The sequence below is a fragment of the Gigantopelta aegis genome, chromosome 9 (genome assembly GCF_016097555.1).
Source record: "Gigantopelta aegis isolate Gae_Host chromosome 9, Gae_host_genome, whole genome shotgun sequence".
NCBI classification, from domain to species: domain Eukaryota; kingdom Metazoa; phylum Mollusca; class Gastropoda; order Neomphalida; family Peltospiridae; genus Gigantopelta; species Gigantopelta aegis.
In genome coordinates, this window is record NC_054707.1 from 34,182,198 (window position 1) to 34,208,303 (window position 26,106).

The window sequence follows — 26,106 nt, forward strand, 5'->3', positions numbered from 1 at the left end:
AGCAACACAACCAAAGCATATAAAACAGCGCCACAGAACTCAGAACAAGAGATAACCACTAAAGACAAACAATTTGCAGAAAAACTAAATCTAGCAGACCGCATAGATACAACAGCAAAAAGTGAAGCGAATCCTTAACCTCCAGGGCTATTAATTAGTAATTATATAGCATACGTTTTTAGTTTAATAAATTTATTGTAATATTATCTTATTATTTTTGGCCAGCCCGACTTAAATTTGCACCAATTAATTTAATTGTTAACTTCTATATCCTGACTACCCAAGATTAATATTTTATTATTTTTACCCCTTTTTTCGGTGCTTTCGGTGCTTCAAAAACATTTAAATTCTATATCTTAATGTAATTGTTTTTTGTTGTTTTTTAATTTAGAACACTGGTCTTACCATCCAAATTTTCAAAAATTATCCCTATCATCTCAACTGCCTTCCCCCCCCCCCCCCACCCCCTCCTGCCACGGTACCCTCCAATAGCGAAGTCAGAGGTCGGATCCGTGGTAGGCATGCCTGAACCTTCGTGGATATGGGCACGTTAAACGAGTTTCCATTCCATTCCATCACCAAGTACCAAGTTATTACCAGCAGCAAATATTGGGGGTTTGGGTGGGGAAGGCTGATATTCTTTTGTTCAGCTTCCCGCGGGTGCATTGCCATTGTGTACTCGGAACCGGTATTCTTTTGTCCGGTTCCTTATTAGAGTACGTGCTGGGCCATTAAATGGGGGCGGGTGCATTGTTATCATTAGTCATTGCACCCTGTGTACTGATGCAGTGAGCGTGTAGTCTGTGTGTGAATTCTAGTTTTGTGTTAAGGTTGTACCTATCGTCTTAAGTCCCTATTCTAGTGAGTTCAACGGTCATTCATGACCACCCATCACCCTCCGTCCTTGTATAGCATTGAATACAATGACGGAGGTGGAGTTAAACTAGCCTAGCTATCTAATTTGAAGGGTTAAACCCTTATAGTGTAGGTATTGGTTTAAAAAGCCTAGTACTTGGCATACTTAACTTTATTACCAATGCAATAAAACGAAACCAACGGTGGCAAGTAGCAATTGTATACATACGCACGAGTTTATTTTGCGCAAGAATATATATCACGAGACCGCGTAGCGGTCGAGTGGTATGTTCTTTCTCAATATATATATATATATATATATATATATATATATATATATATATATATATATATATATATATATATATATAACATAATATTAGTTTGAATGTCCTCTAGCCTTCTCTTGTTTATATTATATAGAGAGGACTGTATGTAATAAATGCGGAATATACGACAACCAAATGGTCGCCAGCTACTGTGTCTAGAATATAATTTGTTTCCATTTGTTTCGTCAGGGCCCGTGATTATACAACTTAAAATCTAGATTTTAATAAAGTCCAGACTTTAACGTAATGGTATTTGAATGGCGTTTCCATGACGTTAAAGTCTGGACTTTATTAAAGTCTAGACTGTAAGGTTTATAAGCACGGGGCCTGATGCCACAGACCTTTAGTTGTGTCATTTTATTGAATACGCTACGTATTGCATCATAAATGTCATTATGACGTTGTCGACAATGACGTACAAACAATGATGTGACGTCACATTGTTACCTGTAGTATGTTTCTCTCAAGCTTACGCAACAAGGTCTGAGTCCTGTAGGCCTATTATTTATTTGTTTGTATGATTCCTTTGGGTTTTTTCCTTTGGTTTTATTGGTAGGGAGGTGGGTTTTTTGCGTGTTTTTTTTTGTTTTTGTTTTTGACTGGGCGTTTTGTTATTACGTGTTCAAGTATGACGTGCATATGTGCTTACATTTACCATAATAATAAAAAAACAAATGAGGCCAACGCGGGGCTTGAACCCACGACCCCGAGATTAAGACTCTCGTGCTCTACCGACTGAGCTAGCCGGGCATATAAATTACTTTTGAAACTTTGGAATGCTACTATTGCATTATTGATGTTATATTTACCGTTATATTTATTTACAATCTGATTAAAATTAGCTCTATTGGTCTACCAGTAGATCTAACAGCATTGCGTGGACTCCCATGTCCAGGTTACATTTCATCTATAAATAACAATTTAAATATCGACCAATTCCACTTCGCCTTTTATAGCGTTATTCAGGAGCATACAAATTCTAAAAATATCGGGTGAGACATTTTATAAATTTTATGCAATAGGCGAACTTGTTGGTCTATTTCAACATTAAAAAAAAGGGGGAAAAGTGCAGTAATAAACTCTGGATTGTATACTAGTATAAACAGATTTTATGGCTATACAATCACGTGGGTTTTTTTTTTTTTTTTTGTTATTCGTTTCAAGACGAAAAACAAAACACCGTGATGGTATAGAGATTAAGAGTCTCGTGTTCTACAGACTGAACTAGCCGGGCATATAAATTACTCTTGTACATTTGAAATGCTACTATTGCCTTATTGATGTTATATTTACCGTTATATTTATTTATTTCATTTTATTAGTTAAATACCGGTATATTAAAGTTACATTCTCTGGTTACCATATTATAAAATCATGTACAAATGTGAAATACAAGCTCAAATGCACTTTTAAAAAAGTCGTGTGTGTTCGCTATGAACGCATATCGTCAAACGTGTACGCTTGATTCGTCGCCTGTGCCGCCATAGTTCGGCAAAGCACAAACGACAGCCTGTTGTCAGTTTCAGTTAACACGTGCGTTTGCCGATTTCAAATTGTAGGGTTCGTCTCAAAAAATTAAAAGAGAAATCTTGCGCTGTACGAAGAACGTTCGGTTGAGGATACGGTACTAGAGTCTTTAGTTAAAACCGGTTTGATCTTGACAACGTATTATCGACAGTCGTACCTTCCTATTTCAGAATTGATATTTTATAAAGTGTTAGTAGAACTTTCAAAGTTTAGTTTGTATACTAGTAACACACTAATCATGTATATATTTTAAAAATAAAATATACTAAAGTAGACAATGAACGTTTTCACCTTAATTTTACGTGTTAAAATCGACAAATTCAAATAAATATTATTTCGTTTGGAAAGGGTAAAGTTGGGGAGGGGGGGGGGGGGTTTAACGACATCAAAGATAAAGCATGTTGATTTAATAATCATCCGACCCCATACAACCGTAAATAAAATGTGTTGAGTGCGTCGTTAAATAAAACATATCCTATCCTTCCTTCCATCTGCTGTTGGATGTCTAACATTTGGTAATTTTGACATATAATCTTAGAGAGGAATCGGGTGCATGTGCAGGGGGAGGGTATTGAAGGTCGAAACCCTTACTTGCCCAAGCTAAAAAAAAATTGAAATGTACCATCCCACAGACAGGATATCACAAACCATGGTCTTTTTGTATACCCGCCGATGGGGATCGATCCTAGACTGACCGCGCATTTCCCAAAACCACCTTTTTAGATCTAAGTAATGAATAAAAATAAGATATAGTCTTGAAAAATGTTACGTAAATCGAACAGAGTACCCTCTTCCTCTACCCCTAGAGCGTTACGTAATTAGTAACACCCCGTTACATGTAACGCGTATGCCAACAGCTGGCCACTGTCAAAATTACAAGGCAAATCCCCCACTCACCGACCCCTGGAAAGGCGTTGTACCATACCTCTATGGATATAAATATGTTTTGGAGATATCAGACGACCCCTCAATCAAGACAGTTAAATTTGTTCAAAAATTGCGAAATCTCACGTGATCTCTTGTTGGGGAATTCTATACTTGTGATAAGCCAATGAAAACCGAGATCGGTACGAGCCCGTCAAAAGTGTTCCACTTTTAAAATCATGGCTTTGTTTTTGGACTGGATAAGCCAACGTAGTGAAACCAATGCGGAGTGCGGCGTCATATATATACCAAACGTAATTGGATTTTCTGTTATATATGCTTAAATAATAAAAATATTCCAGGGAATGTAGTTTTAAAATGATGTCTGAATATATAGTCATGTTAACACAAAGGATCCTCGAGGCAAGATTTGCATTTGAGGTTTTCGTGGTATGATTAGATTATGTCCTTACAGGTGCCAATTCACAACCGCCACCTCTTCCAGTATACACAATATGTGTTTAAAACTACACATACAACAAAAACTGTTGACCAAAATTCAGCCAAGGAAGCTTTTTTTTTAACAATCCAGATAATTTTGAGTCGTATCTAGTTGCTATACTGTTTTAGACTTTTTAAAATGTATGTTATTTTATTTTATTTTATTTTACCCCCCCCCCCCCCCCCCCTTTACTTGTTAATGTTGTATCAATATATATTACCTTTTGTCTCGCGGGTGTGCATTGGAGAGGTGGCCTGTATGTGAAGTGATTGCTGAACGATAGAAGCATATTATCATATAAAAATTCACTGGTTTAAAATTTAATATGCACCTAACATTAAATGGCGCATTAAACATGGCTTTATGTGCATTTGGTGACACGTGTGACAGGACTGGTCATATCATGTATCAGCTGGTTAGTAAATTCCTATAATTTGATTTGAACTAGTAGCCATGTGCAAGCTAAACAAAACAAATAAGGCTCTATAGCTCAGTTGGTTAGAGCGTCTGCCTAGTAAGCAGAAGGTCGAGTGTTCGAATCCCTCTGGAGCCTTTATTTTTTAGTTTTCAATTTGATAATAGTTTACTTATTGTCCTTGCAACAGGGTCCGGGTGCCCCAATTCAGCGCCATATTGTATATGAAAATATAGATTACATTAAATAAATGATATGAACTTGTAGCGACCGGACGCACTGCTACACATGTGCAGTGTGCAAGCATTTATGTCAAAAAAACAACAACACAGCACCCTTGTCTGTGCACGCGCACACAGACGTACACAAATACAACGTTTAAAGTTTCTTTTGTTTAACAACACCAGTTGGCCAGGTCAGGTCATAGTGTTTAACATGCACATTCAGAACAAGCTGTTGTAGCGCACGCCTGTCATGGGCTCAAGTTCTTGCGTGAGCAAGCCCTTGCGTCCTTGACAGAGAGGGGGGGGGGGGGGGGGGGGGGGGGGGGGAGCGTGATTATCACCACTTAGCACTGACGGAACACTGAAGACCGGTTGTTGTGGCCGAGGTAAACGAGGTGAAAGAGGCGGAGATTAATTTTGAAAAGTTTCTCAGTATGAGAATTAAAGCAAAAAAGTTTAACTCTTTTTTTTTGGCGTTATGTCACGGGCCAGCAGGAACGTCATGTCGGGGAAAAAGGTTCTCACAACACAGTTACACCAGTGTTGAACCCGGACAAGCTACACAAAAGGCATAGTGTGGTGGCGACTGGAAAACTTTAATGTGAGAAAAATCAGCTGAGAGTAGTGTTAAGAAGGACGCGGACACCGTGGAAACTGCAACTGAATATAAACAAACTGACTGCAGTTGCCAACACGCAACAGAGGACTTGACGTCGGTCACACTTGGTTAAACGCCCGGCTGATGACTCGAGTCGCAGGACAGCCAGGTTACTGACAGGCCAGTAGGAAACATCATGTCGACTCACAACACAGTTACACCAGTGTCCCGGACGCTACACAAAAGGTTGTGGTGGCGACTGGAAAACTTTAATGTGAGAAAAATCAGCTGAGAGTAGTGTTAAGAAGGACGCGGACACCGTGGAAACTGCAACTGAATATAAACAAACTGACTGCAATTGCCAACACGCAACAGAGGACTTGACGTCGGTCACGCTTGGTTAAACGCCCGGCTGATGACTCCATTTAGAGTGTGGTCACGACGAGGAAACAAAAGAGACAAGCTGCACTAGGTAAAAATATGGATGATTGTGTCAATAAGCGAAGAATGAATGAGAGGGAAAATGTTGGTAAGCTTTAAAATGTTTGAAGTGGATTGTATTATGAATTTCTTTTTATTTACAATGTTGGTATTGTCTTTAAATGTTAAATTATTTGAGAGATATCGATAAGTTGAACTATTAAAAGTAGTGATGCTAATATTATTTGTCTCCAAGAAACATTTTGGGATGATAATTTTATTGAAAGATATAAGCATTTATGGGATGGAAACCTATTTTATAACAATTGTCTATATAAAAATAGAAGGGGTGTGGCAATATTGATTTCGAAATAATGCCTTAATGATTTTACTTTTAAAAGTTGTGACACTGAATTTAGATTTAAAAAAAAAAAAGTGAATTAATTAAATTTGATGATTTAAAAATTACTATTTTGGCAGGGGATTTTAATTAAATATTTTACCCCTTACAATCTATTAAATTATAAAGGTAAGCAATATATATATATATATATATATATATATATATATATATATATATATATAAAATATAATATAAATAAATAACGAGGTCTGACTGTATATATATATTGTTGGTATATATCATATATATTGAATGTCAAAGATTTAGTAATTTTGAAATATAGTCTTAGAGAGGAAACCCGCTACATTTTTCTATTAGTAGCAATTAATTACGGCCATTTGGACGGTTATGAGCAATACGATAGATAAGCCTATATTCTGGCAAAATGTGCTAACCTGAGGCCTTTTTACCATGTAGTCCATTTCCATCATTCTACCCTGAAAATTAATTACAATCCATGCAATAATGCGTAGTGATTAGTTTGTATCCTTATATACTAGCTGTTTGACAGTAAATTCGTTTAATTCTGGCAAAAATCAGCCTTCTCCCCTACGCAAATCAGAGTCCGTACGTCAATGAATGGACCGACCGACGGGGATCGATCATGGACCGAGAACGCAACACATCAGGCAAACGCTCTAAATATCACTGAGCAACTTCTCGCCAGAAAAAAAGAAAGAGAGAAATAGAATGCTAAATATGGCACAAAGAACTTGTATTCCCGGCTAGCTCAGTCGGTAGAGCACGAGACTCTTAATCTCGGGGTCGTGGGTTCGAGCCCCACGTTGGGAGTGATATTTTTATTATTAATTTTGTTTATGGATTGTCTGTTATTTGTTTTACAGGCGTATTGGGGTATGAACCAAAAACAATCACCCGCAAACTGTGAATCGCAAACTGTCAATCGGCGAAGCCGTTCTTATATAAGTTTGCGGATGATGTTTTTTGTTTTGTTGGGGTTTTGGGTTTTTTTTTGCTGAACGTAAAAGAAATATATAGTATTAAACGCGCTCTGTCACAGATAGTTGACCTAATTATTTACCCAACAAGGTATTATATAACAATATATACATTTGATTTGTACCTAAAAGTACTTTATTGAACCATCTACATAACCACCATATCACACTTATTATTGATATTTTATAAAAATAATTGAATTATGGGTAGGTCCATAATTCTGAGAAAAACAACGGCTATTTGGAGAGCAGAGATGTGACGTATTATTTTGAGTCACGTGACGGGCATTCCCCGAATAACCGCAGTGCCAAAACGAATTACCAAGCTCGTGTAACGAGAACGCTTGACCGTCCTCTGCGGCGTAGGGTAAATAGAGAAAAACCCAAGGAAAATATGTTATTAAAAAATAATAAAAACATGTACTGAATGATAATAAGCTTATACATTAATTTATTTTAGTAACAGAAGCATGTTAAACGTCAACAATCCGGACTAGTTAGGCCTTTGCATCTATAGGTAAATTTATCGTTAGTCGTACGCGAAAAAGTCTAAACATCTGGATCACAAACACCGTCATTTTCTACCGTGTAAAATTCATTATTATACAAAATATGCCATAACAGCTGACTTGGGATAGGAATTGTTACATTTTTAAAGAATACCCTGAACTAGACGGTGTTTATATACGATGTGACTATATATACGAAGGCCGTGTCTATAGTCTCCACTAACGAGGGCTGACTATATTCACAGCAAAAATGTATATAGGCGGTAAATAAGTACATGTATTATTACGTAAATTTTGTAAAAAAAAGTAAATTTTACCGTAAATAAATATGACTAAAATGTTATTTTGCTGTATTTAGTCACATTTCAAATGCTCAAAATTGCAAGGGGCAATAAAACTCAAAATACATTTTTTTATACGCTACTAGTAAAATTAACGAGCTACTCTCGATTCACTAATATCAAAACCTATATTAGCTCGGCCATTTGCACCGAACGTTCAAAATTGCGCCAAAATTTCCTCAACAAAATTGCGCACCACTTTCTCTTTGGCATTAACGGCTCCATTCAAATTCCATAGTACCACCACCACCCCCACCCGCCTGCTACCGATTCAATCGGGCTGCTGGTGCTCCCATGCACCTGCCAGTGCAGGCGGTCCCTCCTTCCCCTCCCCCCACCTTTCCTGTCATGGACGGAAGAGCCGGCCAAGGCCGGCTTTTGCGCCCACGACAGGCGTGCGCTACAACAGCTTGCTCTGAATGTGCACGTAAAACCCTATGACATGACATGACATGACATGTATTTGATTGATCCATATTACCGAACCATCTGGAACAGGAGGAATACATACCAAGTACTGTACGAACACTGCATTTTCTGAACAGGGGAGGGGGGGTGGGGGAGTATATGAATTTAGTGGACCCTTTTGTATACGTTTTCCATAGATATATGAATAGCGTCATATTGTCCCTACAGTACTAACAAAAAATTAATTATAAATAATAAGAATAAGAATACTAATAATAAGAAGAAGAATAATGATGATGATGATGATGATGAATAAATAAAAATAACAATTACAAATTATCAGCGGCTGAGGTAGATTAACTGAAAGAAACCAACTACGGACAGTACACAAACTAACAACAGGGCTTGAACTTAATAATTTTTCACTGATTGCAATTTTGAGGCTGCTTACATAAATTTTGTAAAAAAGTAAATTTTACCGTAAATAAATATGACTAAAAGGTTATTTTGCTGTATTTAGTCACATTTCAAATGCTCAAAATTGCAAGGGGCAATAAAACTCAAAATACATTTTTTATAGGCTACTAGTAAATCTGAGACCACTCCCGGGTCCCCCTCTAAATTTATGTAATATTTTTGTAACAACTGCCAACACCCACCCCACACCACCCCACCGTGATGTGATTTTACCAACATTATAATACATGTAATAATAATAATAATAATAATAATAATAATACACAATTATTATTCCTATTACTACTACTACTACTACTACTACTACTATTATTATTATTATTATTATTATTAGCCTACTACTACCTTTTTGGGGTCGAGGGGCGGTGTTTTATCTGGGGGAGTTTTGGCTATAAAAATGCAAGATTAACGTGCGTGCACACACGCACAAACGGCAGGCTGAACTTGTCCCTGCATGTAGAACTGGATTCAACTGGGTTAAGTAATAATTAGCCAACCTTTGGACGACAAAACATGAAACAGTACACTGTTTTTTTTACACTATACATTAAAACCGAAATACCACTTTGCGAACCAGTCAAAATAATTTGCACACGCGCCTGATAATAATAATAATAATAATAATAATAATAATAATAATAATAAATGGTGAGTTTATGTTCCGACTGTTTATTATTTTATTTCAGCGTATTCGCGGTTATTTTCGTCATGAAATAATATATTTTTTATTATTTTCCATGTATATAGCCGGCCCTCATTTCCCAAGTCTCTATACACGGCGATCGTTGATATAAAATCCAAAAATACATTATACGGTTGTCGTGTATATAGCCTCATCACTACGAGTCTGTTTTTCCGTATTTTTCATGTCTCATCACAAGAAGAGCTCCAAATTTTAAAAAATAAGCGTATCCCTCGATCGTAGTTCAATTAAAATATTTTGGATCATACAATAACTAGGTTTCGTATTCCAAATGAATGTAAGTTTCATTTATAATGCATATTTAGAGAAACAAGGCCCACTAAATCCGTGACTGAGCTCCTTTAATGTACAAAATAGAAATTCTTTTCTGCTTAAGAAGACACGTTTAGTCACCATCTCTCACCATCTCTCAAACCCACCCCCTCTCACAAACAGATACTCACTGGCTTAAACATACAATTAACAAATGGCATCATCTCATATTTATAGCAAGCCGTTATAGCCAATTTGGTTCCGTTTTTGACAACGCAAATGGTTCCGGTTTTTTTTTGTGTTTTTTTGCCTGCACCTTCAAAAAAGGCAATTTAACAAAACATCGTAACCCTAGTTTTGCACGTAAGCGTCAATCTACGACAAAACCACAATTCTTACTGCTGTTATAGTACAACAAATATAGTTAGAAATACACATACACATGTAATTCATTTATTTTCGTCCTTAAAATGCTCCATAATAATGTAATTAATAATAATTATTTTCTGCATGAAATAGATGCCAAACACGTGTATGCTCGGTAAAACTGCTAGTCGCAGACGTAAACTTACGATGCTTTGGCCCCTGATCCCCAAATATGAATAAACGTTGTTATCCAGATTCGGTTATTTTCGATTCATTCGGACAAAAACTAGCATTCCTCTTCTACAAGGCACATGAGCTGCTGTTTGTATTTTTCCTACGTAAACGAGTTATGAGGCGTGCTTGTAACTGTAAGTTAATTCGACTTTTACATGATCTTTACTAATATTTTACGAACGAGCAAACACAGCTATCAAATAGAACCAACAAACCCATTATTCGATAGAGTTTATACTACAAGATATGTCATCTGCCCGGCTAGCTCAGTCGGTAGAGCACGAGACTCTTAATCTCGGGGTCGTGGGTTCGAGCCCCACGTTGGGCTTGTTTTTTGTTGTTTTGGTTTAGCTACTTAAATATAAAAAAGGGTTTTTTTTTTTAAAGTGCGTTTGTTTAACGACACCACTAGAGCATATTTTAATTGAATATGTCACGAGTTTGTTGTTTTGTTTAATAACACCACTAAAGCATTGGATGTCAGTCTTCAGAGGAAACCCATTAAAATGTTTCATTAGCAGCAAGGAATCTTTTATATATTCTTTCCACACACAGGACGGCATATAACACGACCTTTGATATAATGGCAGTGAGGCACTGGTTGAGACGAGAGAAAACTCAGTCAGAGACTCGGTCCACCGAGGTGTTTTGATCCTATGACCCCAAATACACCAGACGAGCGCCCTACCGACTGAGTCAGATCCCTTCCTACGTTATTGACGTATCGAGGCGGGACATAGTCCAGTTGGTAAAGCGTTCGCTTGATGCGCGGTCGGTCTAGGATCGATCCCCGTCGGTGGACCCATTGGGCTATTTCTCTTTCCAACCAGTGCTCCACAATTGGTGTAACAAAGGCCATGGTGTGTACTGCCCTGTCTGTGGGATGGTGCATATAAAAGATCCCTTGCTGCTAATCGAAAAGAGTAGTCCATGAAGTGTCGACAGCGGGTTTCCTCTCTCTGAACTTTAATTGGATATAAGCACGAAAATTAGTTGAAGGAATGATTCATTGATTGGATAAGCTTTACTTGTTAATGTTACCCTTTAATTCATTGATCCTAAAAATGTACAGACAAAAATAATTGTGCTTCTGCCTTAAAGGGACATACCCTAGTTTTAAAAAATTAAAGCATATTTTTCACCTAGAGCCTAGTTTCAACCCTTAAACATGGACACTAAGTTTCGTTAATTTACAAATCTGCAACAAATTTGGACACAACAGAGTGAAACAAGAGTCTGTGACGTTGAAATACTCTTAAAAATAGACAAAAACGCGAATCCATAACCGTTACTTCTCAGACGCACGTGCGTTTTTGAAAATATGAAGGAAAAAAAAGCATTTGGTGGTATTAGAAACACCAGGATGACCAGAAACACTTCGGTTGTACGAAAATGGATACTTTAAACAATAAAATACCAGTAAAGTTTGATTTCAGTGATCATAAACGGCTCTAATAGTGAAAAATATGTCTTAGTGTTTAAAAACTAGGGTATGTCCCTTTAACCGGAAGTTACGATATATGAAAAATACATTAAAATGGTGGCCATTTTGAATTTCAAGATGGCTGCCACGATTGGATGACTATAAAAATGCCATCAATAAATTCGTGGCTACATAAATGTACATATAGACAAAAAAAAATAGTGTTTCTATGTTAACCGAGAGTTGAGATATATGGAAAAATATATTAAAATGGTGGCCATTTTGAATTTCAAGATGGATGCTTAGGCCAGACAACAATTTTTGTTTTCACAACTTCATTCACTGAGCTCATAAATGTAAACAGATACCTAAATTGTTGTTGTGGGTCAACTGTGAGTAAATATATATATATATAAATATTTAATTGGCGGCCATTTTGAATTTCAAGATGGCTGCCATACCCAAATGACTAAATAAAATGTTATCAGCGAGTTCATTGCCCTCATAAATATAAATAGATACAAGAATTGTGTTTCTATGTTAACTGGGAGTCAAAATATATGTAAAATATCCCAAAATTATGGCCATTTTGAAGTTCAAGATGGCCGCCATGATCAAATGACTGAAAAAAAATACTACCAATGGATTTCTAATTCTGGATAGTCTTAAGAATAAAAAGAAATACATTTTACTGTCTTGAGCAAAAAGAAATACAAATTTACACAACTGCCTGGACTACAGAGCGAGTTTTAACGACTCCATGGGCAGGTGTAAGACCACTCTCTCACTAACAACTAAATCTCTGTCATGGACACACAGTCCAAACAGCTGAAGTGTGTGCCCGGGACAGCGTGCTTGAACTTTAATTGGATATAAGCACGAAAATAAGTCGAAGAAAGGAATGATTGGATAACCTTTACTTGTTAGTGTTGTATACATACATGTATATACAATTAGGGCACCCGGACCCTGTTGTAGGGACAATAAGTGGGTGTGCATTGGAGAAGTGGCCTGTATACGAAGTGATTGCTGAACGATAGAAGCATATTATCATATTAAAATTCACCGGGTTAAAATTTAATGTGCACCTAACATTAAATGGCGGATTAAACATGGCTTTGCGTGCATTTGGTGACACGTGTGACAGGACTGGTCATATCATGTATCAGCTGGTTAGTAAATTCCTATGATTTGATTTGAACTAGTAGTTATGTGCAAGCTAAAGAAAGCAAGCAAGGCTCTATAGCTCAGTTGGTTAGAGCGTCTGCCTTGTAAGCAGAAGGTCGAGTGTTCGAATCCCTCTGGAGCCTTTATTTTTTATTGATCAATTTTATAATAGTTTACTTATTGTCCCTACAACAGGGTCTGGGTGCCCTAATTCAGCGCCATATTGTATATGAAAATATTGATTACATTAAATAAATGATATGACTTTGTAGCGACCGGACGCACTGCTACACATGTGCAGTGTGCAAGCATTTATATTTAAAAAAAAAAAAAACACAGCACCCGTATCTGTGAACGCGCACACAGACGTACACACATACAACGTTTAAAGTTTGTTTTGTTTAACAACACCAGTAGGCCAGGTCAGGTCATAGGGTTTAACATGCACATTCAGAACAAGCTGTCTTTGGCGCAAGTTCTTGCGTGAGCAAGCCGTTGCGTCCTTGACAGGAAAGGGAGAGGGCAGGAGGAGGCGGGATTCTCGCTTACCACTTAGCACTGAAGGAGTACTGAAGACCGATTGTTGTGGCCAAGGTAAACGAAACGAAAGAGGCGGAGATTAATTTTGAAAGGTTTCTCAGTAGGAGAATTAAAGCCAAAAAGTTGAACTAATTTTTTTTGGCGTTATGTCCGAAAACATTTTGGTGATTAAACGCCAATTTTGAACGGTTCGGTCGAAAGTTAAAGTTTGTCAGATTTTTTAAAATTAAGCACTAATGGTACCGACGTTATACGAACCACGGATTGGTGGTGTAGCCCTGAAAAGGGCAGTCAAGGTTGCGGTTTGGCGTCAAAGTTGTCGATTTGCAGGAACTCGGTGCGGTCTTCCCGTATGACGCTCAGGTCTGCGAAGCCCTTGTGCAAGACATCGTGTATTGTCACGTTGGTGGCACCGCTTCTGGTGTAGGCCTGTTGGTATCGGCCTTAGTGATGGCCTGGGTGATGGGTCATGATCATCACGTGCCCCCATAGGTTGCCCGATAGGCTGCTCGGGGTGAAGTTGCCCTTCAGTTTGGAGTAATGGTGCAGGAACGTCTTCAGGGAGTGCTTGTTTGGCAGCATCTCGTATGTGGGGCTGGTCACTATCAGTGGCTGCTCGGTCGGTCCTGTCTCTTCGAAGAGGTGTTGGACATTCTCGTTGGTGTCCCTAACCGAGGATATCTTGATGTTGGGTTTGGTGACGACCTTCGCTGGTTCGCCATCCTATGTATAGACGTTCTACAAGGGAACAAACATCGTGGAAGGAACAACGTATGTTCGAGTTAAATTTCCGTATTCTAATGTAATTTAAGACAGTTGAAGGTGTGGAATTTTTCCGCGTTCTGCATGACAACCAACTTAAGGTGTGTTACAACGAACTGTATGTCAGACAGTCATGTTATTCGGAATTGCCCTAACATTGTTTGCCATTTTTTGTAAGGAAAAGGGACATTATGTTAAAGACTGATAAAACCTTTCTGTGTGATAGATAGATGTGGGAATAAGGAGGATGTGTGTGTATGTAGTGTACGTGATGATGACAGTGAGTATATTGATGATGGTGATAGTGATGATATGAATGTCGAGTCGCAGGATAGCCAGGTTACAGTAACGGGCAAGCAGGAACGTCATGTCGAGGAAAAAAGTTCTTACAACATGGTTACACCAGTGTTGAACCCGGACAAGCTACAGAAAAGGCCAAGTGTGGTGGCGACTGGAAAAGTTTAATGTAAGGGAGAAAAATCGGCTGAGAGTAGTGTTAAGAAGGACGCAGACACCATTGAAACTGCAACTGAAAATACAGAAACTGACTCTGCAATTGACAACACGCAAGAGAGGACTTGGCGTCGATCACGTCCGGCTGATGACTCGATATGGAGTGTGGTCACAACGAGGAAACAAAAGAGACAAGCAGCGCTAGGTAAAAGTGTGGATGATTGTGTGAATAAGCGAAGAATGAATGAGAGTGAGAATGTTGGTAAGCTTTAAACTGTTTGAAATAGATTGTATTATGAATTTATTTTTATTTACAATGTTGGTATTGTCTTTAAATGTTAATGGTTTGAGGGATATTGATAAGTTGAATTCAACGTTTGCAATTATTAGTATGATATTAAAAGTAGACCTGCTAATGTTATAGTTGTCTCCAAGAAACATTTTGGGATAATAAGTTTATTGACAGATATAAGCATTTATGGCATGGGAACATATTTTATAATAATTGTTTATGTAAAAATAGAAGGGGTATGGCAATATTTATTTCGAAATAATGCCCTGATGATTTTACTTTTAATAGTTGTGACATTGAATGTAGAATTTAAAAAAATAGTGCTAACATTTATGATGATGTATATTATTTTATTAATGTGTATGCACCTAATGGTACTGATGAAAGAGTTCTTTTTTTACGATGAATTAATTAAATTTGTAGATTTAAAAGATACTATTTTGGCAGGGGATTTTAATTAAATATTTGACCCATGTTTGGATTTAGGTCTTAATTATACAACTTTTAGTTTCAAAAGTACGTAGGGGAGATTCGGGTAATTGCGGACATCGGCAAAATGCGGACAGTCTCGACCATACTGCCGCTACATTAAACATTTAATTTTATTGTCTGCAAATTGTAATGAGACTACAGATAGTTCTTGAAAATCCATGTTTCTATTTTATCCCGGGTCACTTTAAAAACAAAACCAAACAACATTCACAAAAATAGTATCTTACGTCACATGTACACTGGCATCAGTCACGTGATATAATTTATTTCTTCAAACGTTTTCACTGGATAGGTCTACCAAAATTCGAGTAAAACATTTCAGAATGAGATAATACATTTGTCTATTTTAAGAATCTTTTATAATAAGATACATAACTTAATTTTTAAAAACCAAAACCAATCGTATTAACAATAATAATTGATAAAATTAACAGAATAAACTCGTCCGCAGTTGAACGACTACATAAACCGCAATAGTTTAATTTCGGACAACATAATAAGTACACTGCAGCGATGATCTATTCTAAATAAATATTTGTTTTATATAATAATAAACTCATTTTTATTTCATTTCAATTGTGTTTAAAATATCAACATTTGGATCAATGGTTTGAATGGCACAAGAGACAAAAAGGTGGTTTCGGATAATAACTTTAACTTAATTGCATATAATTACTGTTTTACTCGGTTTGTTTCTTCAGCAGATGATAAAAGATAATTTTACAGATTTACTAGTTTAGTTATTTATATTTTGTAACAAAATAAATGTTTAAAATGCTGTGGATCAAAAGAAAATTGTATCCATTGACCATGTCCGCATTTTGCCGACGTATGTCCGCATTTCGCCTCCTCTTACCATTCGTACTTTATATACCATTGTGATATATAGTGACAGGAAAAACAGCCAAACAAATTCATTTAAATTTTAGATAGGCGTTATCGTGTAGTGTTCTGTTTCCATGTGGCAAATACAGCGGAAGCCAAAGTGTCCGCAATTACCCGAATCTCCCCTAATTTGTTACAGTCTATTAAATTATAAAGGTAAGTAATATATATATATATATATATATATATATATATATATATATATATATATATATATATATATATATATATATATTGTGTCATTTACGTATCGTATCATCAATGTCATTATGACGTTGTCGACAATGATGTACAAACAATGATGTTACGTCACATAATAATATACCTGTAGTATTTTTCTTTTCAGCTAATGCTACAAGATCTGAGTCCTTGTTGGTCTATACTTAATTGTTTGGTAGGACTTTCCTTTGGCACTGTCACGTATAAAGACCATTATAAATACTTATAATAAATAGAGTTAGGGTTATGGTTAGTGACAGTGCCGAACGAAGTCCTTCCTGTTAGAGTGATTGTTTTGTTTCATTCTTTGGTTTTATTGGTCGGGAGGGTTTTTTTTTTTTTTAGTGTTTTTTGTTGTTTTGTTATTTATGTACCAGTATAACGTGTCTGTATATGTGCTTTTATTTTCATATTTAATTTTTTTATAGGTCACTTTTGATTACAATAATAATAATATTAAAAAAATTAGCCCAACGTGGGGCTCGAACCCACGACCCCGAGATTAAGAGTCTCGTGCTCTACCGACTGAGCTAGCCGGGCATATAAATAATCTTGAAAATTTGCAATGCTACTATTGCCTTATTGATGTTATATTTACCGTTATATTTATTTATTTCATTTTATAAAAGTTAAATACCGGTATATTAACATTCTAAGTCCAATTTTGAACTAGGTGGTAGTGACGAACTAATAACCTTTTGAAAAAGAAGAAAGAAATAATCTAGAACAGAACACAAATACGGGTGTATGTCGGGTGGGTGGGGCTGATTTAATGCTTCTATCGTTCTATATAATATATTTATTTAATGTATTATTAGCTCGAGTGTCCTCTAGCCGTCCCCTGTTTATATAGTATAGAGAGGGATGCATGTAATAAATGCGGAAAATACGACAACCAAATGGTCGCCAGTTACTGTGTCTAAAATATAATTGCTTTCCTAAAGCTGATGCCACAGACCTTTAATTCTAAAACTGTAAATGTATGTGATATGAAAGGTATATTGTGTCATTTTATTGAATACGCTATTTCAGTAATTGCTTTCCTAAAGCTGATGCCACAGACCTTTAATTCTAAAACTGTAAATGTATGTGATATGAAAGGTATATTGTGTCATTTTATTGAATACGCTATTTCAGTTATTTTTTATTACCATAATAATAATAAAAACATACGCCCAACGAGATTAAGAGTCTCGTGCTCTACCGACTGAGCTAGCCGGGCATATAAATCACTGTCAAAGATTTGGGCGTGTTCGAAACCCTAGTGGTATATGGGCACGTTAAACTAGTTATCATCATCATCAAAGATTTGGAATGCTAAAACATTTACTTTTACTATAGGTAGATGTTTTTAGGTTAAACTATATATTTAGCTGTTATTACAGCAAAATTTACACTTTATATTGCAATGTATATAGGCCTAATTAATTTACAGCAAACGAAATATTTAGTCAAACAGGCACATGTGCAGGGAATTGTGTAGAGGAAGTCTAGACTGGGTAGTGGTGTTTTTAGGGGAGGGGTCGGGTCATGCGTCCCCAGAAATACACTAAAAAAACACCCCAAAACAAACATAATATAGCTCGTGGGGAATGGGACTGTTCTGATCGGAATATTACATATAGTCCGTCCCATCCTCCTACAAAAATGTTTTGTTGTTTTTGTAAATAATTTAAGTTTGGTTTGACGTAAAAATTAAAATATACTATTTTTGTGTGTAATTTAGAAAACAAGCGGCTCAGAAATAAATAACTTGTAGTAAATTCCATAGTATGAAAAAATGCGTTTCCCGTGGGACGCACTATAAACATGTGTTTCTATTATCTATATGTGTTACTGTCACACACAATTCATTTAACTGCAGGTGTGTTTGTATGTTTAAATGAAATTATAATAATTAATGTGAGGCGAGATTGCAGCTTTGAAACAAAAAATCAAAAATTTCCATGCAAGAAAACCAAAACAATCAGGGTGTGTGACAGCTTGCTAGATTCATCTCCTATATTTAACACATGGTCAGTTATAACAAAACGCAATTTCATCAACTTAATTTTTACCTGTATCATTCTTTATTTTTAAAGCATAGCTGGGGACATTTATGATGCCAGGACTGGCATGCATAAATCCCAGCTGAAGATTCACAAACAACTGTGGCCATCGGCGATCTCTGAAGTAATCGGAACGCGCCGGAAGTGGTTAGTGGTTAGGGGACGTAACTCTGCCTATTTTTTCTCGCGAATTTCTAATAAAAAGAAAGAAAGAAATGTTTTATTTAACGACGCACTCAACACATTTTATTTACGGTTATATGGCGTCAGACATATGGTTAAGGACCACAGAGATTTTGAGAGGAAACCCGCTGTCGCCACTACATGGGCTACTCTTTCCGATTAGCAGCAAGGGATCTTTTATTTGCGCTTCCCACAGGCAGGATAGCACAAACCATGGCCTTTGTTGAACCAGTTATGGATCACTGGTCGGTGCAAGTGGTTTACACCTACCCATTGAGCCTTGCGGAGCACTCACTCAGGGTTTGGAGTCGGTATCTGGATTAAAAATCCCATGCCTCGACTGGGATCCGAACCCAGTACCTACCAACCTGTAGACCGATGGCCTAACCACGACGCCACCGAGGCCGGTCGAATTTCTAATAGAGGCTATTGCCTTATTTATTTTATTATTTATTTAATTTTATTAAAGTTAAATACCGGTATAATAACATTTTGAACAAGGTGGTAGTGATATTGGTCAACCAACGAATAACCTCTTGAAAAAGGAGAACAAAATAATTTAGAACAGAACACAAATAACGGGGGTGGGGGGGGGGGGGGGGGGGGGGGGGGGGCAGATGGAATACTTCCATCGTTCTATATATATAATATTAGCTCGTGTGTCCTCTAGCTGTCTCCTGTTTATATAATATAGAGAGGACTCTATGTAATTAATGCGGAAAATAAGACTAACAAATGGTCGGCACCTACTGTGTCTAATATATAATTTGTTTCCTAAATCTGATGGCACAGACCTTTAGTTTGATTATTCTCGAGTCCAATCATGGCATTATACTTAATGTTGTTAACCAGTACCAACGCTGCACGAAGAAACACGACGCCCCTATGCAAAACGAAACCTAGCTGCTACATGACGCGGTATCTTTTTGAACGAAAATGACTTCGTTTTGAATATAGCTAGCCTATATGTACTTACATAAAAATAAACTATAAATGCATAACATTTTTTTTAAACTAATGACTGTTTTTTTTAGGGGGGGGGGGGTATATATTTTTTTGTTGGTCAGTCAGTTAGTTAGTTAGTTAGTTAGTTTTTTTTTGCTCTTTGTTATTGTTGCTTTTTTGTGTATGTTTTTTTGTTTTGTTTTGTTTGTTGTTTGTTGTTGATGTTTTATTTTGTTTTCTGGTTTTTGTTAGTTTGTTTTGGTTTGGTTTTTTGTTTGTTTGTTGCTGTTGCTTCTCTTTTTCTTTCTTTTTTCTTTTCTTGTTTGTTGTTGTTGTTTTGGTCGGGTTGTGTGCTTTGTGTTTCAGAAGGTTTGACAACTTTCAGTGCAAAGTTGTTATTGAAATGTTTTGTTTTGGTGGTTATGAATGCATACGACAATTCTGGAGTGTCGCTGTAGTACGTTTTTTTGTTTGTTTATTTACATGTTAATAAATATAGTTCCGTGACGGTGTTACCTGGTCGATTTACATAGTTCTAAAATTTTAAAGGTATGCGATATGAAAAATATATTGTGTCATTTTATTGAATACGCCACGTATTGTATCATAAATGTCATTATGACGTTGTCGACAATGACGTACAAACAATGATGTGACGTCACATTATTACCTGTAGTATGTTTCTTTTCAGCTAACGCTACAAGATCTGAGCCCTGTAGACCTATACTTAATTTTTTGTATGAGTCTTTTGTTTAATTTTTTGGGTTTATTGGTCCTTTTTTTTTCTTTTTTTTTTTTTGCTTGTGGTTTTTGTTGTTTTCGACCACATGTGTCATATTTTAGTTATTTTTGATTGTCATAATAATAAAAAGATAAGCCCAACGTGGGGCTCGAACCCACGACCCCGAGATTAAGAGTCTCGTGCTCTACCGACTGAGCTAGCCGGGCATATAAATTACTCTTGAACATTTGGAATGCTATTGTTGCCCTATTGATGTTATATTTACCGTTAAATCTATGTATTTACCGGTATAGTAACATTTCTTAGTCCAATTCTGAACTAGGTGGGTGTGATGATAGTCAACGAACTTAAGTAACTTAAAACCGAATACAAATAGCTGGTGGTGTATGTCTGGTTATAAGTCTGGTTGGTGGGTTGGGCAGATCGTATATATATATATATATATATATATATATATATATATATATATATATATATATACATATTATTAGCTTGAGTGTCCTCTAGCCTTCCCTTGTTTATATAATATAGAGAGGACTGTATGTAAAGTATGCGAAAAACACAACTAAATGGTCGCCAGCTACTGTGTCTAAAATATCATTTGTTTCCATTTGTTTCATTTGATGCCACAGACCTTTAGTTGTGTAATTTTATTGAATATGTTACGTATTGTATCATAAATATACAGAACTTCACATACGTTGTTTTCGCTTCCTATTGCACGAGTTTGTCATGTCATGTCATAGGGTTTTACGTGCACATTCAGAACAAGCTGTTGTAGCGCACGCCTGTCGTGGGCACAAGAGCCGACCTTGGCCGGCTCCTCCGTCCATGACAGGAAAGGTGGGGGAGGGGAGAGGAGAGACCGCCTGCACTGACAGGTGCAAGGGAGCACCAGCAGCCCGATCAAATCGGTAGCAGGCGGGTGGGGGTGGTGGTGGTGCTATGGAATTTGAATGGAGCAGTTCAATGCCAAAGAGAAAAGGGTGCGCAATTTTGATTGAGGGAATTTGGCGCAATTTTGAACGGTCGGTCGAAAGGTAAATGGCCGAGCTAATATAGGTTTTGATATTAGTGAATCGAGAGTAGCTCGTTAATTTTAGACCTCTACGATGCTGTGGTGTCTCCCTAGGTTGCCCATAGAGCCCTTATAAAGGGCCTGACCGCTTCTGGTCGTGGCATCACCAACTTGATCGACCAACTACCAATATAATAAAAAAAGATAGCCTGGCCGATACTCAGGGACACCCGTTTTACGAATAGTGGTTACTCGGGTGACCCTGAGGCTTATATAGCAATGACTTTGTCATCCGTATAGGTGGCGCATCCCTTCGGATGTAATGCTCACGGATGCTGGAGGAACTCCTAGAGGACACCTCGGGACCAGTCACCAATCATCAATCCACCAACTTCACCACAAGATACGTTTCCACCAACTTTCTGGACGGCGGCTGGCGGGCTTTACACCATCATCATCATTCCTTCCCTATCATTCCCTCCCTTCCTTCCCTTATCATAACCATAGTGAATAAAGCCCTTACTTGCTGTATGGACAACTTGGGGGTGGTCGGGATGGGGGGGGGGGGGGACGCCGTGGTAGGGTGCTTTTGGGTGCGGTAGGGCGTAGGCGGTTTCGACCGGTAGATTGCCTGGTAGGAGGCCTCCCTTCCTCGGCACTTCCATCCGGTCCAGCTGACCTGGGCCTACCCGCTTGTTGAACCGCGGAACTGATTGGGCTCGAAGCCCCCCCCCCCCCCCCCCCCCCCCCCCCTTTGCGAATCCTTAACCTCCAGGGCTATTAATTAGTAATTATATAGCATACGTTTTATAGTTTAATAAATTTATTGTAATATTATCTTATTATTTTTGGCCAGCCCGACTTAAATTTGCACCAATTAATTTAATTGTTAACTTCTATATCCTGACTACCCAAGATTAATATTTTATTATTTTTACCCCTTTTTTCGGTGCTTCAAAAATATTTAAATTCTATATATTAATGTAATTGTTTTTTTTTTTTTTTTTAATTTAGAACACTGGTCTTACCATCCAAATTTTCAAAAATTATCCCTATCATCTCAACTGCCTCTCCCCCCCCCCCCCCCCCCACCCCCTCATGCCACGGAACCCTCCAATAGCGAAGTCAGAGGTCGGATCCGTGGTAGGCGTGCCTGAACCTTCGTGGATATGGGCACGTTAAACGAGTTTCCATTCCATTCCATCACCAAGTACCAAGTTATTACCAGCAGCAAATATTGGGGGTTTGGGTGGGGAAGGCTGATATTCTTTTGTTCAGCTTCCCCCGTGTTCTTTGCAATTGTGTACTCGGAACCGGTATTCTTTTGTCCGGTTCCTTATTAGAGTACGTGCTGGGCCATTAAATGGGGGCGGGTGCATTGTTATCATTAGTCAATGCACCCTGTGTACTGATGCAGTGAGCGTGTAGTCTGTGTGTGAATCCTAGTTTTGTGTTAAGGTTGTACCTATTGTCTTAAGTCCCTATTCTAGTGAGTTCAACGGTCATTCATGACCACCCATCACCCTCCGTCCTTGTATAGCATTGAATACAATGACGGAGGGGGAGTTAAACTAGCCTAGCTATCTAATTTGAAGGGTTAAACCCTTATAGTGTAGGTATTGGTTTAAAAAGCCTAGTACTTGGCATACTTAACTTTATTACCAATGCAATAAAACGAAACCAACGGTGGCAAGTAGCAATTGTATACATACGCACGAGTTTATTTTGCGCAAGAATATATATCACGAGACCGCGTAGCGGTCGAGTGGTATGTTCTTTCTCAAAATAAACGAGCGCCATAAATAGGACGCGAAAACAACGTATGTGAAGTTCTGTATTTATTACATACCTTCTTTTATGTTTTACAAAAACGGTTTTTAATTTAACGTCATAACAACACTTTGTTAAATCTAATATTTCAAATACGTTATGACGTCATTTGTAAATCATATATGACTAAGTAAATAAAAGGCACTAACTGCTGTAAAAACAAAAGGGAATTCCCTATTTAAAAGTTCCGGTCCAGATTGCACATATGTGCGATACAGAATAAATTTATTACACGGCTTCAAAAGGCCTTTATCAGATTGAATAGGTATGTAATAAATGTCATTATGGCGTTGTCGACAATGACGTATAAACAATCATGTGACGTCACATTATTACCTGTAGTATGTATCTCTTCAGCTAACGCTACAAGGTGTGAGTCCTGTTGGCCTATTCTTTTCTTTTTTGTTGTTGTTATTTTGGTCGGGTTGTGTTTTGTTTTTCAGAAGGTTTGACAACTTTCAGTGCAAAGTTGTTATTGAAATGTTTTGTTGTTTACATGTCAATAAACATAGTTCTGTGACGGTGTTACCTGGTCGATTTACATATAATTTGCAAAGGTCTAACATTTTAAAGGTATGCGATATGAAAAATGTATTGTGTCATTTTATTGAATACACTATGTATTGTATCATAAATGTTATTATTATGACGTTGTCGACAATGACGTACAAACAAACGATCTGAGTTCTGTAGGCCTATACTTATTTGTTTGTATAATAGTTTTGTTTCATTCTTTGGTTTATATTGGTTTTATTGGTCGGTTGGGGGTTTGGGTTTTTTTTTTTTTTTTTTGGGGGGGGGGGGGGGGGTTCAAAGTGGGTTTTTAGTTTGTTTTTTTTTTTCGACTGGGAGTTTTGTTATTGTTATGACGTGCATATGTGCTTACATTTCCACATGTGACATATTTTAGTCATTTTTTATTATCATAATAATAATACAAAGATTTGAACCCACGACCCCGAGATTAAGAGTCTCGTGCTCTACCGACTGAGCTAGCCGGGCATGTAAATTACTTTTGGACATTTGGAATGCTATTATTGCCTTATTGATGTTATATTTACAGTTATATTTATTTATTTACCGGTATAGTAACATTTCTTTGTCCAATTTTGAACTAGGTGGTAGTGATGATAGTCAACCAACTAATAACTTCTTGAGAAAGAAAAAAGAAGTAACTTAGAACCGAACACAATAAACGGGTGTATGTCTTGTTGGTGGGTTGGACAGAACGAATATATATTTTTATCCAGCAATCACTGTATACACTGGCAAGATATGATGACTAGATAAATCTCTATATTTTCGGTCACTGACCAAAATTATAGGTCACGTAACATAAGCCCGACTCGATTGAGTATTTCAGAGTAGATTTTCAATAAACATACTCTTTAAATAATTTGTTGAAGTACAGTAAATACAAATAACTTTTAGTTTTGCTATAACAATACAAAAGTTATATACTATTTTTATTTATGAATTAGAGTTTAGAAAAGGGTGTGGGCACATTTATTTTAAGAATTGGTGTAATACTGACGTCACTCTTACAGTGTACATTCCAGTTTTTCTTTTAAGAACCGATGTAATGCTCAATGCAGTAGTTTGTCCAAATGTGTATTTGAAGACAATGGGTTACTTAAAAGACGTATGTTAATTAATATCCCCCACCCCTTTGTTATTATATAGCAGCTTATGAAAGAGACCGTTCATCGCACCCAACATTGAATACAAGTGTACGAGAGAAGAAATAAAGAAAGAATGAAGAGTTGTGAAACGTTAATAAATGATACCTTGATATTTGTATTACACATTTTATGAATGAACTGAATGCTGGAACGTTCGGAAGTCTTGCCAATGTTGTACTCACCTAAATTAGAATAATATCCATAGGAAAAATCCACATACTTGTGAGAATTATTTTAGCAACTAATCTTATACGATGTAAGGCCCCACAGGCTGGGAGTCAAATTGAAATGTGATATCTGTCAGCTGTGAATCGTTTCGTTGATCCGCATCCCGGTAATCTAAACTAGGTGTCAGCCCACTTGAATTTTGTTTACTCCCCTCCCCACACACACACACATCTCGATGTCGATAATATATATATATATATACATATATACACAGTGTTGGATGTAGGGAAGGGGGGCGGATAGGGCAGGGGGAGAGCGGTGTGCCCCTAACGTACATATTTATTTATTTGAAATATGATTTTTGTTTCTTAATATAATATATACTTACTTTTGAAGATACAATACATCTTTAAGTATATCCGTGTAATGCATTTTTAATCCACTCCTCAATACACTGTTTATCACAGTACATGGCATACACTTATGCTAACAGAGAGAAAAATGCAATTGAAACATCCGATTCTGAATGGGATCATATTATTATAGTGTTAACGTTCCAAGACGGTCGGTAATGGAGGGGGTGCTAATATACAACGTTTGTATAAGCTGAAATGGGTCGTGTTTTAATGATATTCATTACTGCTTGATGCTCTGGCCCTAATATCTGACCACTTAAAGAATTTGAGAACTGATTTACAGAGTGCGACTGAAACCGGATACGCACACTTGCGTTTGAACTCTAAACGTGATAAAAACCAGAAGCAATTCTGAAGGGGAGAAAACGAAACAAAACAAAGACCCTGTGTGCCACATTGTACGTCCATGTATGTTTCTGCTATGATACAATATAAGTGTATGGGTTTTAACAGGT

At 37.1% G+C, this 26,106-nt stretch overlaps 7 non-coding genes across 7 annotated transcripts; 4 read left to right on the forward strand and 3 right to left on the reverse strand.

The window, feature by feature from the left end:
• Positions 1-1,861: 1,861 nt before the first annotated feature.
• On the reverse strand, positions 1,862-1,934 carry Trnak-cuu. The gene has a single exon. It is a non-coding gene; the product is annotated as a tRNA-Lys (tRNA).
• Positions 1,935-4,556: 2,622 nt separating this feature from the next.
• Positions 4,557-4,630, forward strand: Trnat-agu. The gene has a single exon. It is a non-coding gene; the product is annotated as a tRNA-Thr (tRNA).
• A 2,226-nt stretch (positions 4,631-6,856) lies between these two features.
• Positions 6,857-6,929, forward strand: Trnak-cuu. The gene has a single exon. It is a non-coding gene; the product is annotated as a tRNA-Lys (tRNA).
• Positions 6,930-10,641: 3,712 nt separating this feature from the next.
• Trnak-cuu lies at positions 10,642-10,714 on the forward strand. Its single transcript has one exon. It is a non-coding gene; the product is annotated as a tRNA-Lys (tRNA).
• A 2,331-nt stretch (positions 10,715-13,045) lies between these two features.
• Positions 13,046-13,119, forward strand: Trnat-ugu. The gene has a single exon. It is a non-coding gene; the product is annotated as a tRNA-Thr (tRNA).
• Positions 13,120-17,086: 3,967 nt separating this feature from the next.
• Positions 17,087-17,159, reverse strand: Trnak-cuu. Its single transcript has one exon. It is a non-coding gene; the product is annotated as a tRNA-Lys (tRNA).
• A 3,511-nt stretch (positions 17,160-20,670) lies between these two features.
• On the reverse strand, positions 20,671-20,743 carry Trnak-cuu. The gene has a single exon. It is a non-coding gene; the product is annotated as a tRNA-Lys (tRNA).
• Between the last annotated feature and the right edge of the window lie 5,363 nt (positions 20,744-26,106).